The sequence below is a fragment of the Aethalodelphis obliquidens genome, unplaced genomic scaffold (genome assembly GCF_003676395.1).
Source record: "Aethalodelphis obliquidens isolate GAN/ISIS:26980383/991018 unplaced genomic scaffold, ASM367639v1 scaffold70, whole genome shotgun sequence".
NCBI lineage: Eukaryota > Metazoa > Chordata > Mammalia > Artiodactyla > Delphinidae > Aethalodelphis > Aethalodelphis obliquidens.
The window spans coordinates 975,559-987,695 of NW_020838014.1; the positions used below are offsets into that span (position 1 = coordinate 975,559).

A 12,137-nucleotide genomic window follows, 5' to 3' on the forward strand; every position below is an offset into this window, starting at 1 on the left:
TGAAATGCAGCAAAAACAATCCTTAGAGGGAAAGTTATAACACTGAATGCACATATTAGAAAAAAAAATCTAAAATTAATAATGTAAGCTTCCACCTTCGGGAACTAGAAAAAGAAGAGCAAATCAAATATAAGTAAGCAGAAGAAAAGAAATAATAAAAATTAGAGCAGAAATCAATGAAAATGGGATTTCCCTGGTGGTCCAGTGGGTAAGACTCCACACTCCCAATGCAGAGGGCCTGGATTTGATCCCTGGTTGGGGATTCCACATGCATGCCACACTAAGAGTTCACATGCCACAACTAAACATGCCTCAGTGAAGATCCCGCATGCCACAACTAAGACCCAACACAGCCAAAATAAATAAATATTTTTTTAAAAAGAATTTATTCTTAAAAATAAAGAAATCAATGAAATTGAAAACAGGAAATCAATATAGAAAATCATACAATGAGGTACCACCTCTCTCCAGTCAGAACAGCCATCATCAAAAAGTGTACAAGTAATAAATGCTGGAGAGGGTGTGGAGAAAAAGAAACCCTCCTACACTGTTGGTGGGAATGTAAATTGGTACAGCCACTGTGGAGAACAGGATGGAGGTTCCTTAAAAAACTAAAACTAGGGTTACCATATGAACCTGCAATCCCACTCCTGGGCATACATCCAGAGAAAACTCTAATTCAAAAAGAAACATGCACCACACTGTTTATAGCAGCACTATTTACAACAGCCAAGACATGGAAGCAACCTAAATGTCCATCAACAGCTGAATGGATAAAGACGATACTGTCCATATATGAAATGGAATACTACTCAGCCATAAAAAAGAATGAAATAATACCCTTTGCAGCAACATGGATGGACCTACAGATTACCATACTAAATGAAGTAAGCCAGACAGAGAGACAAATAAAGACAAATAACATATGAGATTGCTTATATGTGGAATCTAAAAAAAAAGATACAAACGAACTTATTTACAAAACAGAAACAGACTCACAGACATAGAAAACAAAATTATGGTTACCAAAGGGGAAAGGGGGGGAGTGATAAATTAGGAGTTTGGGATTAACATATACACACTATTATATATAGAATAGATGACCAACAAGGACCTACTGTATAGCACAGGGAACCATACTCAATATTTTGCAATAACCTATATAGGAAAAGAAAATATACAGATTTTTTATATATATATATATATATATATATATATATATATATATATATATATCTGAATCACTATGTAAAAAGTGAAAATCCCTCTACCACCATATCCCCCATTCCATACCCCTTCTTATTTAAAAAATTATTTATTTATTTATTTATTTATTTTGGCTGTGCCAGGTCTTAGTTGTGGCATGCGAACTCTTAGTTGTGGCATGCATGCAGGATCTAGTTCCCCAACCAGGGATCGAACCCGGATCCCCTGCACTGGGAGCACGGAGTCTTACCCATTGGACCACCAGGGAAGTCCCTCCATACTCCTTCTTAGAGTTAAGCATAATTACCTATTTCCTTCCAGATACTGTTATGCACTTGCTATCATAAAGTATACATAATTATTTTAATAGAATTGGCATCAACTACTCATATTATACTCTTAGCAACATACTTAGGTTATTTGCTATTCTTTGTAGTTGCCATGTAATATTCCAAGCTGTGCATATATCATAATTTAGGTTATGTCCAGATTTATGGTACAATCAGTATTACACATATATCTTGGAGAAATATGTGAGTATTTCTCTTGAAGTGAAACTGCTAGGTCAAAGGGCATGCCTGTTTTCAATTTTGATACATATTACCACAATGTCCTTTAAAAAGATTTTACCACTTTACACTTTTAACAACAATATATTATTGCCAATTTCCCTATATCCTTACCAAATTTGGACATAAGTATTTTAATTTTTTTCCAGTTTGATGGGTAAATAAGTGGTATCTTATTGTTTTATTCCATATTTCCCTGATTACCAATGCTCAATAAACATTTGTAGTTCTGAGAATTGTCTATTCATAGGCTTTGCCCATTTTTAGTGTCCTTTTAAAAAAAATTAGGCTGTTTTTTAGAGCAGTTTTAGGTTCACAGCAAAATTGAGAGGAAGGTGCATAGATTTCCCATATATCCCTTACCCCTACATATGCACAGCTTCCCCCACTATCAAAATCCGACATCAGAGTGGTACATTTGTTACAATCTATGAACCTACATTGACACATCATTATCACCCAAAGTCCATAGTTTACATTAATGTTTATTCTTGGTGGTGTACATTTTATGGGTTTTGACAAATATACAGTGATATGTATCCACCATTACAGTATCATATGGAATAGTTTCTATGTCTTAAAAATCCTCTGTGCTCTGCCTTATATCACTCCCTCCCCCCAAACACCTGGTAACCACTGATGCTTTTATTGTCTCCATATTTTACTTTTCCCAAAATGTAATATAATTGTAATTATATAATTGAAATCATATAGTACGTATACTTTTCAGACTGGCTTATTTCACTTAGTAATATTCATTTAAGGTTCCTCTATGTCTTGATAGCTCACTTTTTTTAGTGCTGAATAATATTCCATTGTCTAAATGCACCACAGTTTGTTTATTGAGTCACTTGTTGATGGACAATTGGTTTCTTCCAAGTTTTGGAAAATCAAGTGGGAAGAATGGGTATTTTGACAAAATTGAGTCTTCCTATCCATGAACATGGACTATCTCTCCATTTATTTAGTTATTGATTTCATTCATCACAATTTTGTAGTTTTCCACATGAGGATCTTGTACATATTTTGTTAGATTTATCCCCAACTATTTCACTTTTGGGGGATGCTAATGTAAATGGCATTGTGTTTTTAATTTCAAATACCACTTGTTTGGACTTCCCTGGTGGCACAGTGGTTAAGAATCCACCTGCCAATATAGGGGACACTGGTTCGAGCCCTGGTCTGGGAAGATCCCACATGCCATGAAGCAGCTAAGCCTCTGCACCACAACTATTGAGCCTGCACTCTAGAGCCCATGTGCCACAACTACTGAAGCTTGCGTGCCACAACTACTGAAGACTGCATGCCTAGAGTCTGTGCTCTGCAATAAGAGAAGTCACCATAATGAGAAGCCCACGCACCTCAACGAAGAGTAGCCCCTGCTCGCCCCAAGTAGAGAAAGCTCGTGTGCAGCAACAAAGAGCCAACACAGCAATAAATAAATAAATAAATAAAGTAATTAATTAAAGAAAAATTAAACATCTATCCATGAACTAAAATAGACCTGGGAAAGCCCAAGCATTCATTTAAGAACCTCTGCACCTTAAACTTATGCAGTATTGTATGACAATTATATCTCAATGTAACTAGAAAAAATAAAGGGGAAATAAAGATATTCTAAGAAAAAAAGATTGGAAATAATCTATTAAAAAAAAAAAAAAAAAGAACCTCCAGCCACATAGTGGAGCAAAAAATGGACAATAACCACACAGAAAGAACTGCTAGGCAGATTGGCTTAGCAGAGATATCTGGAAACATCTAGGAATAAAGAATAAAGTCAGGGGTTATCAGTATAAGCCAGGCCGCAGATACATAGTCCCAGAGCAGCAGCCTGCTCTGCTTTGCAGCTGAGGACCTCAACAACCCTCATGACAGCCATGGACTCCATGCAGCTTTCACAGTGCAAGACTCTGTAGTGTTTGACAGTGAAGATCCCAGTGGTCTGCTCCACAGAGGACACTGGAAGCTTTCACTACTGAGGTAACCAACAGCCATTGCCACTACAAACCCCCAGGGAGGACGCTGCCATACCTTTCCATCAGAAGGAGCTGCTGTTGCACTGCCTGAGGACCAGGGCTTCCAGCCCCCGTTTCTCCCCTACACACACCACTTTAACACTGTGCAAGACAAAGAACTGGACAAAGAATTCAAAATAACTGTTTTAAGGAAGCTCAGCAAGCTACAAGAGACTACAGACAGATAATTCAATAAAATCAGGAAAACAGTATATGAACCAAACAAGAAGTTCAACAAGAGGGACTTCCCTGGTGGTCCAGTGGTTAAGACTCCATGCTTCCACCACAGGGGATATGGGTTTGATCCCTGGTTGGGGAACTAAAATCCTACATGCCATGCAGTGTGGGGGAAAAAAAAAAAAAAGAAGTTCAACAAGAGCTAAAAATTGTAAAAAAAAAAAAAAAACCAAAAAACAGAAAAACAATTCTGGAGCTGAAAAATAGGGTGAATAAAATAAAATATGCAGGGCTTCCCTGGTGGCGCAGTGTTTGAGATTCCACCTGCCGATGCAGGGGACACAGGTTCTTGCCCCGGTCTGGGAAGATCCCATATGCCACGGAGCGGCTGGGCCCATGAGCCATGGCTGCTGAGCCTGCGCGTCTGGAGCCTGTGCTCCACAATGGGAGAGGCCACAACAGTGAGAGGCCCACGTACCGAAAAAAAAAATAAAAATAAAAAAAAAAATAAAATAAAATATGCAATCAAAAGATCAACAACAGACTTGGTCAAGCAGAAAAATAAATCTATAAACTCAAAGATGGGTCATTTGAAATCATCCAGTTAGAGAAGAAAAAAGAATGAAAAAGAATAAAGAAAGACTACATGATTTATGGGGCACCATAAAGTAAAACAATGTAAAACAGTGTTTGCATTACAGGAGTCCCAGAAGGAGAAGAGAGAGAGAGAAAGGGACAGAAAGTTTAAAGAAAAAATAATTGAAAACGTCCCAAATCTGGGAGGCATATGGACATTGAAGTACATGAAGCTCACAGGTCCCCATATAGATTCAACTCAAAGAAGACTTCACCAAAACACATTATAATAAAACTTTCAAAAATCAGATACAAAGATAATTTTGAAAGCAGTGAGAGGAAAAAAAAAAAAAAAACTTCATCTCATACAAAGGAACCCCCATAAGGCTATCAGTGGGGCTCTCAGCAGAAATCTTGCAGACTAGGAGAGAGTGGAACAATATATTCAAAGTACTGATATTAAAAACTTCCAACCAAAAAGTTTTCCCCAGCAAAGCTGTCCTTCAGAAATGAAGGAGGGATAAGACTTCCCAAGACAAACAAAAGCTGAGGGAATTCATCACCACTAGACCTGCCTTATAAGAAATATTAAAGGGGGTTCTTTAAGCTGAAATGAAAGAAATATGGATTAGTAATGTGAAAAAACATATGAAAGTATAAAACTCTCTGGTAAATGTAAGTATATTATCAAGTTAAGAATACTCTACTGTAATGGTGGTGTGTAAATCACTTAACTCCACTATAAAGATTAAAAGACAAAAGTATTAAAAATAAATATAGCTACAATAATTTGTTAATGGTACACAATATAAAAAGATGTAAATTGTTGCATCAAAAACATGAAATGAGGAAGGAGTAAAAGGGTAGAATTTTTGTATGTGATCAAAGTTGTTATCAGCTTAAAAGAGACTGTTACAACTATAAGATATTTTATGTAAGCCTCATGGTAAGCACAAAGCAAAAACCTATAGTAAATACACAAAAGATAAAGAGAAAGGAATCAAAGCATACCACTACAGAAAATCATCAAATCACAAAGGAAGATATGAATACAGGAAGAAATAGAGGGACTACAAAACAGCCAGAAAACAATGAGAAAGTAAGAAGGCAATCTCATTTACAGTATTATCAAAAACAAAATTAGAAATAAATTTAACCAAGGAGGTGTGTAAGACCTATCCACTGAAAACTATAAAACATTGATGAAAGAAACTGAAGAAGACACAAATAAATAGATAGATATCCCATGTTCTTGGATTGGAAGAATTAATGTTGTTAAAATGTCCTTACTACCAGAAGTGATCTACAGATTCAGTGCAATCCCTATCAAAATTCCAACTGCCTTTTTCATAGAAATAGAAAAAACAATCCTAAAATGTATGAAACCACGAAAGACCCTGAATAGCCAAAGTAATTTTGAGAAAAACAAAGATGGAGCCATTACACGTCCTGACTTCAAACTATATTATAAAGCTATAATAATCAAAACAGTATGGTACTGGCATAAAAACAGATATGTAAATCAATGGAACATATAGAGAGTTCAGGGCTTCCCTGGTGGCACAGTGGTTGAGAGTCCGCCTGCTGATGCAGGGGACACGGGTTCATGCCCCAGTCCAGGAAGATCCCACATGCCGCAGAGTGGCTAGGCCCGTGAGCCACGGCCACTGAGCCTGCACGTCTGGAGCCTGTGCTCCGCAACGGGAGAGGCCACAACAGTGAGAGGCCCACGTACCGCAAACAAAACAAAACAAAACAACTTTGACGAGGGCACCAAGAACACACAATGCGGAAACGATAGTCTCTTCAACAAATGGTGATGGGAAAACTGGATATTCACATTCAAAAGAATGAAACTGGGGACTTCCCTTGTAGTCCAGTGGCTAAGACTCTGCACTCCCAATGCAGGGGTCCGGGTTTGATCCTTGGTCAGGGAACTAGATCCCACATAACACAACTAAGAGTTCGCATGTCGCAACTAAATATCCCACATGCCACAACTAAAGATCCTGCATGCTGCAATGAAGATCCCACATGTCACAATTTAAAAAAAAGATTCCACATGTACCAACTAAAACGATCCTGCATGGCACAACTAAGACCCGGCGCAGGGACTTCCCTGGTGGTGCAGTGGTTAAGAATCTGCCTTCCAATGCAGAGGACACAGGTTTGATCCCTGGTCCAGGAACATCCCACATCCTGTGGAGCAACTAAGCCCGTGCACCACAACCACTGAAGCCCACGTGCCCTAGAGCCTGCGTGCCACAACTACTGAACACGTAAGCTGCAATTACTGAAGCCCACGTGCCTAGAGCCCGTGCTCTGCAACAAGAGAAGCCACCACAATGAGAAGCCTGTGCACCCCAACGAAGAGTAGTCCCCACTCGCCGCAACTAGAGAAAGCCCGTGTACAGAAACAAAGATCCAATGCAGGCACACAAAAAAAAGACCCGGTGGGCTTCCCTGGTGGCACAGTGGTTGAGAGTACGCCTGCCGATGTAGGGAACACGGGTTCGTACCCCGGTCCGGGAAGATCCCACATGCCGCGGAGCGGCTGGGCCCGTGAGCCATGGCCACTGAGCCTGCGCGTCCGGAGCCTGTGCTCCGCAATGGGAGAGGCCACAACAGTGAGAGGTCCGCGTACCACAAAAAAAAAAAAAAAAAAGACCCGGCACAGCCAAATAAATAAATTTTTTTTTTGAAAATGAATGAAATTGGACCCCTATTTACCCACTCACAAAAATTAACTCAAAATGGATTAAAGATTTAAATGTAAGATCTGAAACTGTAAAACTCCTAGTAAAAAACATAGGGAAAAATCTCTTCGACATTGGTCTTGGCAATGATATTTGGATAAGATGCCAAAAGCATAGGCAACAAAAGCAAAATTATGCAAGTGATTCTACATCAAATGAAAAACCTTTTCTGCACAGCAAAGGAAAGAGTCAAAAAAATGAAAAGGCAATCTACAGAATGGGAGAAAGTATTTGGAAACCATGTATCTGACCAGGGGTTAATATCTAGGAGCTCATAACTCAATAACAAACAAAAAACAAATAATCCAATTTAAAAATGGGCAAGAGAACTGAATAGACATTTTTCCAAAAAAGACATACAAGCGGCCAACAGGTACATGAAAAGGTGCTCAACATCATTAATCATCAGCAAAGTGCAGAGACACCACTTCACACCTGTTAGAATGGCTATCATCAAAAAGACAATAGATAAGAAATGTTGGCAAGGATGTGGAGAAAGGGGTACCCTGTACACTGTTGATGGAAAAGTAAACTGGTACAGCCGCTATGGAAAACAGTATGGAAGTTCCTCAAAAAAGTAAAAATAGAACTACCATATTCTCCAGCAATCCCACTTCTGGGAATATATCTGAAGAAAGCAAAATCAGTATCCCAAAGAGATACCTGCACTACCATGTCCACTGCAGCATTATTCGTGATAGCCAAGATATGAAAACAACCTAAGTGTCCATTGACAAATGAATGGATAAAGAAAATGTAGTATACAATGGAATATTATTCAGCCATAAAAAAAGAAGAAATCCTGCCATTTGTGATGACACAGATGAAACTTGAGGTCATTATGCTAAGTGAAATAAGCCAGAAGAGAAAGACAAATACTCTATGGTATCACTTACATGTGGAATCTAAGAAAAAAGTCAAACTTATAGAAACAGAGAGTAGAATGGTGGTTACCAGGGGCTGGTGGGTGGGGGAAATGGGAAAAGTTTGGTCAAAGGGTACAAACTGTCAGTTATAACATGAATAAATTTGGAGGGTCTAATGTTCATCATGGTGAAGATAGTTAATAATACTGTAATGTATACTTGAAATTTTCTGAGAAAGTAGATCTTAAGCATTCTTGCAAAAAAAAAAGTAACTGTATGAGGTGATGGAAGTCTTAATTAACTTAATTGTGGGAATCATTTCATAATGTGTATGTATATCAAATCATTATGTTTTACACTTTAAATATATGCAATTTTATTCATCAAGTATAACTCAATTTAAAAAAACCCACAGAATGAATGCCTTTCTAGCTGAAGCAGAATCTTTACAAGGGGGTGACAGACAAAACTGTTAAGCGAAGCCTGATTGTTTTAGGGCTTGGATTACAGGCTAAGGAGTTTCTGTGTCATTATTCAGGCAGTGGGGAACTACTGAAGGTTTTTAATGATGGAGCAGTGTGATAAAGGCAGACATTTGGGCGACTTCCCTGGTGGCGCAGTGGTTAAGAATCCTCCAAGAATCCTGCCAATGCAGGGGACATGGGTTAGCGCCCTGGTCCAGGAAGATCCCACATGCCGAGGAGCAACTAAGCCCATGCGCCACAACCACTGAGCCTGCGCTCTAGAGCCCGCGAGCCACAACTACTGAGCCCGCATGCCACAACTACTGAGCCCGCATGCCACAACTACTGAAGCCCATGAAGCTAGAGCCTGTGCTCTGTGACGAGAAGCCATCGCAATGAGAAGCCCACCCACTGCAACAAAAAGTAGGCCCCGCTCGCCACAACTAGAGAAAGCCTACGCAGAGCAACGAAGATCCAACACAGCCAATAAATTAATTAATTAATTAACTTAATTAAATTAAATAATAAAGCCAGACATTTGGAGAAAAGAGTCTGACTGCAGGCTGAGCAGATCCAGTGGGGGTTTCTTTGATAGCTCAGGTATGAGGGTCTAAGGACTGCTTGAGGGTACTGTCTCTGGGAACAGAATAGCAGATGGGAGAGACTTTGAAAAAAAAATACATAATAAAAGATGAGGCACAAAAGTATACAAGATGACTCAGAAAATGACAGTGGTATCTGGATCATTTGGGAGACTGAAGCTCCAAGAGCTACTTGCCCAGAGTGGACCAACAATGTTCATTATTTGGTTGACAGGATAGCAGCCCTTGTGGTTTGTGAGTAGCATTCTGTGGATGGAAACATCTCTACTGAAACTGAAAGCCCCAAACCTAAGTTCTTTTATTTATTTATTTATTTATGGCTGTGTAGGGTCTTCATTGCAGAGCTCAGGCTTCTCATTGCAGTGGCTTCCCTTGTTGCGGAGCACAGGCTCTAGGCACACGGGCTTCAGCAGTTGCAGCACACAGGCTCAGTAGTTGTGGCTTGCATGCTCTAGAGCGCAGGCTCAGTAGTCGTGGCGCACGAGCTTAGTTGCTCTGCAGCATGTGGGAGCTTCCCGAACCAGGGCTCGAACCCGTGTCTCCTGCATTGGCAGGTGGATCCTTAACCACTTCACCACCAGGGAAGCCCCCAAACCTAATTTCTAAAGTCAGGAAGCTGCCCTAAATGTGTATCTCTTGGCCACATTGGGTTTACCTGGCTATGGCAATGAGAGAAATTAATCTTTGCTAAAGCAAAGCAAATATCAAACTTACTAAATCACAGACTTATTCACAGTAGAAACTCAGGCTGATATGCAGGGGCCAGAGGGAGATTTCATCAGAAAGGAAGAGTTCTGATTCCGGAATTGTCTATACTCATCCAAAAATCATTTATTATGCATTTGATATTTTAGGGTTTGTGACACTTCTCAGCTGTTTACCAAAAATGAGACGGTCATATCTCCCATTACTAAATGATGTTGCATCACAGGAAGGAAGCACAGAACTTTGCACATTAACTTCACAGAGCTACTATGATTTGCGGAATGATGATCATGCTGACACGGACTGGGAAGTGTCGAAAGCGTAGATGATCGGGGGTGGGGGGAAGGCAAGGGTATGATGACAAACATGACCAGAGAACTCAGTAGAGATGTTTCAAAGTTAGGGATTTCTAATTGGGAATCTAGAATCATAGTAATGGATGAGATCGCTAAGGCAGCAGTTCTCAAAAATGTTCATAATACTACTAAGATGTCATTTGACCTTCTCACACTCATTCCCTCTTGAGTGTAGAGTGGAGTTTTCCAGAGCTATAAGACATGCAATATCACAACAGGTTGAATGTAGAAGCAAATATGAGGATCCTGCTATTAAGCCAGACCTTAAAGATATTTGCAAAAATGTTACATAATGCCATTCTTCTGTTTTGGAAATTATAGTTATTTTTCATAGGACATAACATTAATATTAGCAAGTATTGAGTTTATTATTGTTAATTTTATTTTTTTTATATTTATTAAGACCCTGCTTCGGGTCTTAGTTGCGGCACATGGGATCTTTGTTGCAGCATGTGGGATCTTAGTTCCCCCACCAGGGATTGAACCCGCGTTGCCTGCATTGGAAGGTGGTTTCTTAACCACTGTACCACCAGGGAATTCCCTACTATTGTTAATTTTAAATTAATTAAAATATATAAATATTTTTAAAGATTTTAATCTTTTAAAACAAACTTTAATTTTTAGAACAGTTTTAGATTTATAGAAAAATTACGAAGATAGTACAGAGAGTGCACAGGTACCTCACACCCAGTTTCCCCTATTTTTAACATCTTCCTTTCATTACAAATGTGTGGTGCATTTGCCAAAATTAATGAACCAATATTGACATTATTATTATTTAATAAAATCCATATGTTATTCAGATCTCCTCACTTTTCCCCTAGTGCTCTTTATCTTTTCCAGGATCCCAACCAGGATACAACATTACATTTAGTTGTCATGACTCCTTAGGTGCCTCTTGGCTGTGACAGTTTCTCAGACTTTCCCTGGTTTTGAATGACCTTGACAGCCTTGTGGAGTGATTACTAGTCAGGTATTTTGTAGAATGTCCCTCTGATGGAATTGGTCTGATGTTTTTCTTATAGTTAGACTTGGGTTATGTGGAGGAAAACCACAGAGGTGGTGTCATTTTCATCACATCGTATCAAGTGTACACACTAGCAACACGACTTATCACTGTTGATGCTCACCTTGATCCACTGACTGAGGTTTGTCAAGTTTCTCCACTGTAAAGTTACTCCCCTCTCCCCCTCACACTCTTCTGTTTTGTACTCTGGAAGTCACAACCTGCAGCCCTCACCTAAGGAATGGGGAGTTATACTCCACCTCCTCAAGGGCGAAGTAAATTATTTGGAATTGTTCTGTATGGGAGATCTGTCTCTCCTCCCCATATATTTATTTACCAATCATTTATATCAGTATGGACTCAAGCACATTTACACTATACTTTGGGTTATAATCCAAAACTATTTTGTTGCTCAAATTGTCCAGCTTTGGCCACTGGGAGCACTTTCACTTTGGCTCTTGTGTTCATTTTAATTTTCAACATGGATAGATATAACCCATATAAATAAAAGCTCTTTCTTTATTTGCGGTACGCGGGCCTCTCACTGTTGTGGTCTCTCCCGTTGCGGAGCACAGGCTCCGGACGCGCAGGCTCAGCGGCCATGGTTCACGGGCCCAGCCGCTCCGCGGCATGTGGGATTCTCCCCGGACCGGGGCACGAACCCGTGTCCCCTGCATCGGCAGGCGAACTCTCAACCACTGCGCCACCAGGCAAGCCCCTAAATAGAAGCTCTTTGGGGTCCTTGATAATTTTTGAGTGTAAAGGGATACTGAGACCCCGGAAGTTTCAGAAACTCTGCTCTAACATACCCCCACCGGACCCCAACACCAGGTGTGGGC

The 12,137-nt window shown here is 39.8% G+C and overlaps 1 protein-coding gene across 7 annotated transcripts in view; it reads right to left on the reverse strand.

Moving 5' to 3' along the window:
- Window positions 1-12,137, reverse strand: part of ST7L (suppression of tumorigenicity 7 like) — a 151,956-nt gene that overhangs the window by 37,486 nt on the left and 102,333 nt on the right. The gene's annotated exons all lie outside the window — the stretch shown is intronic.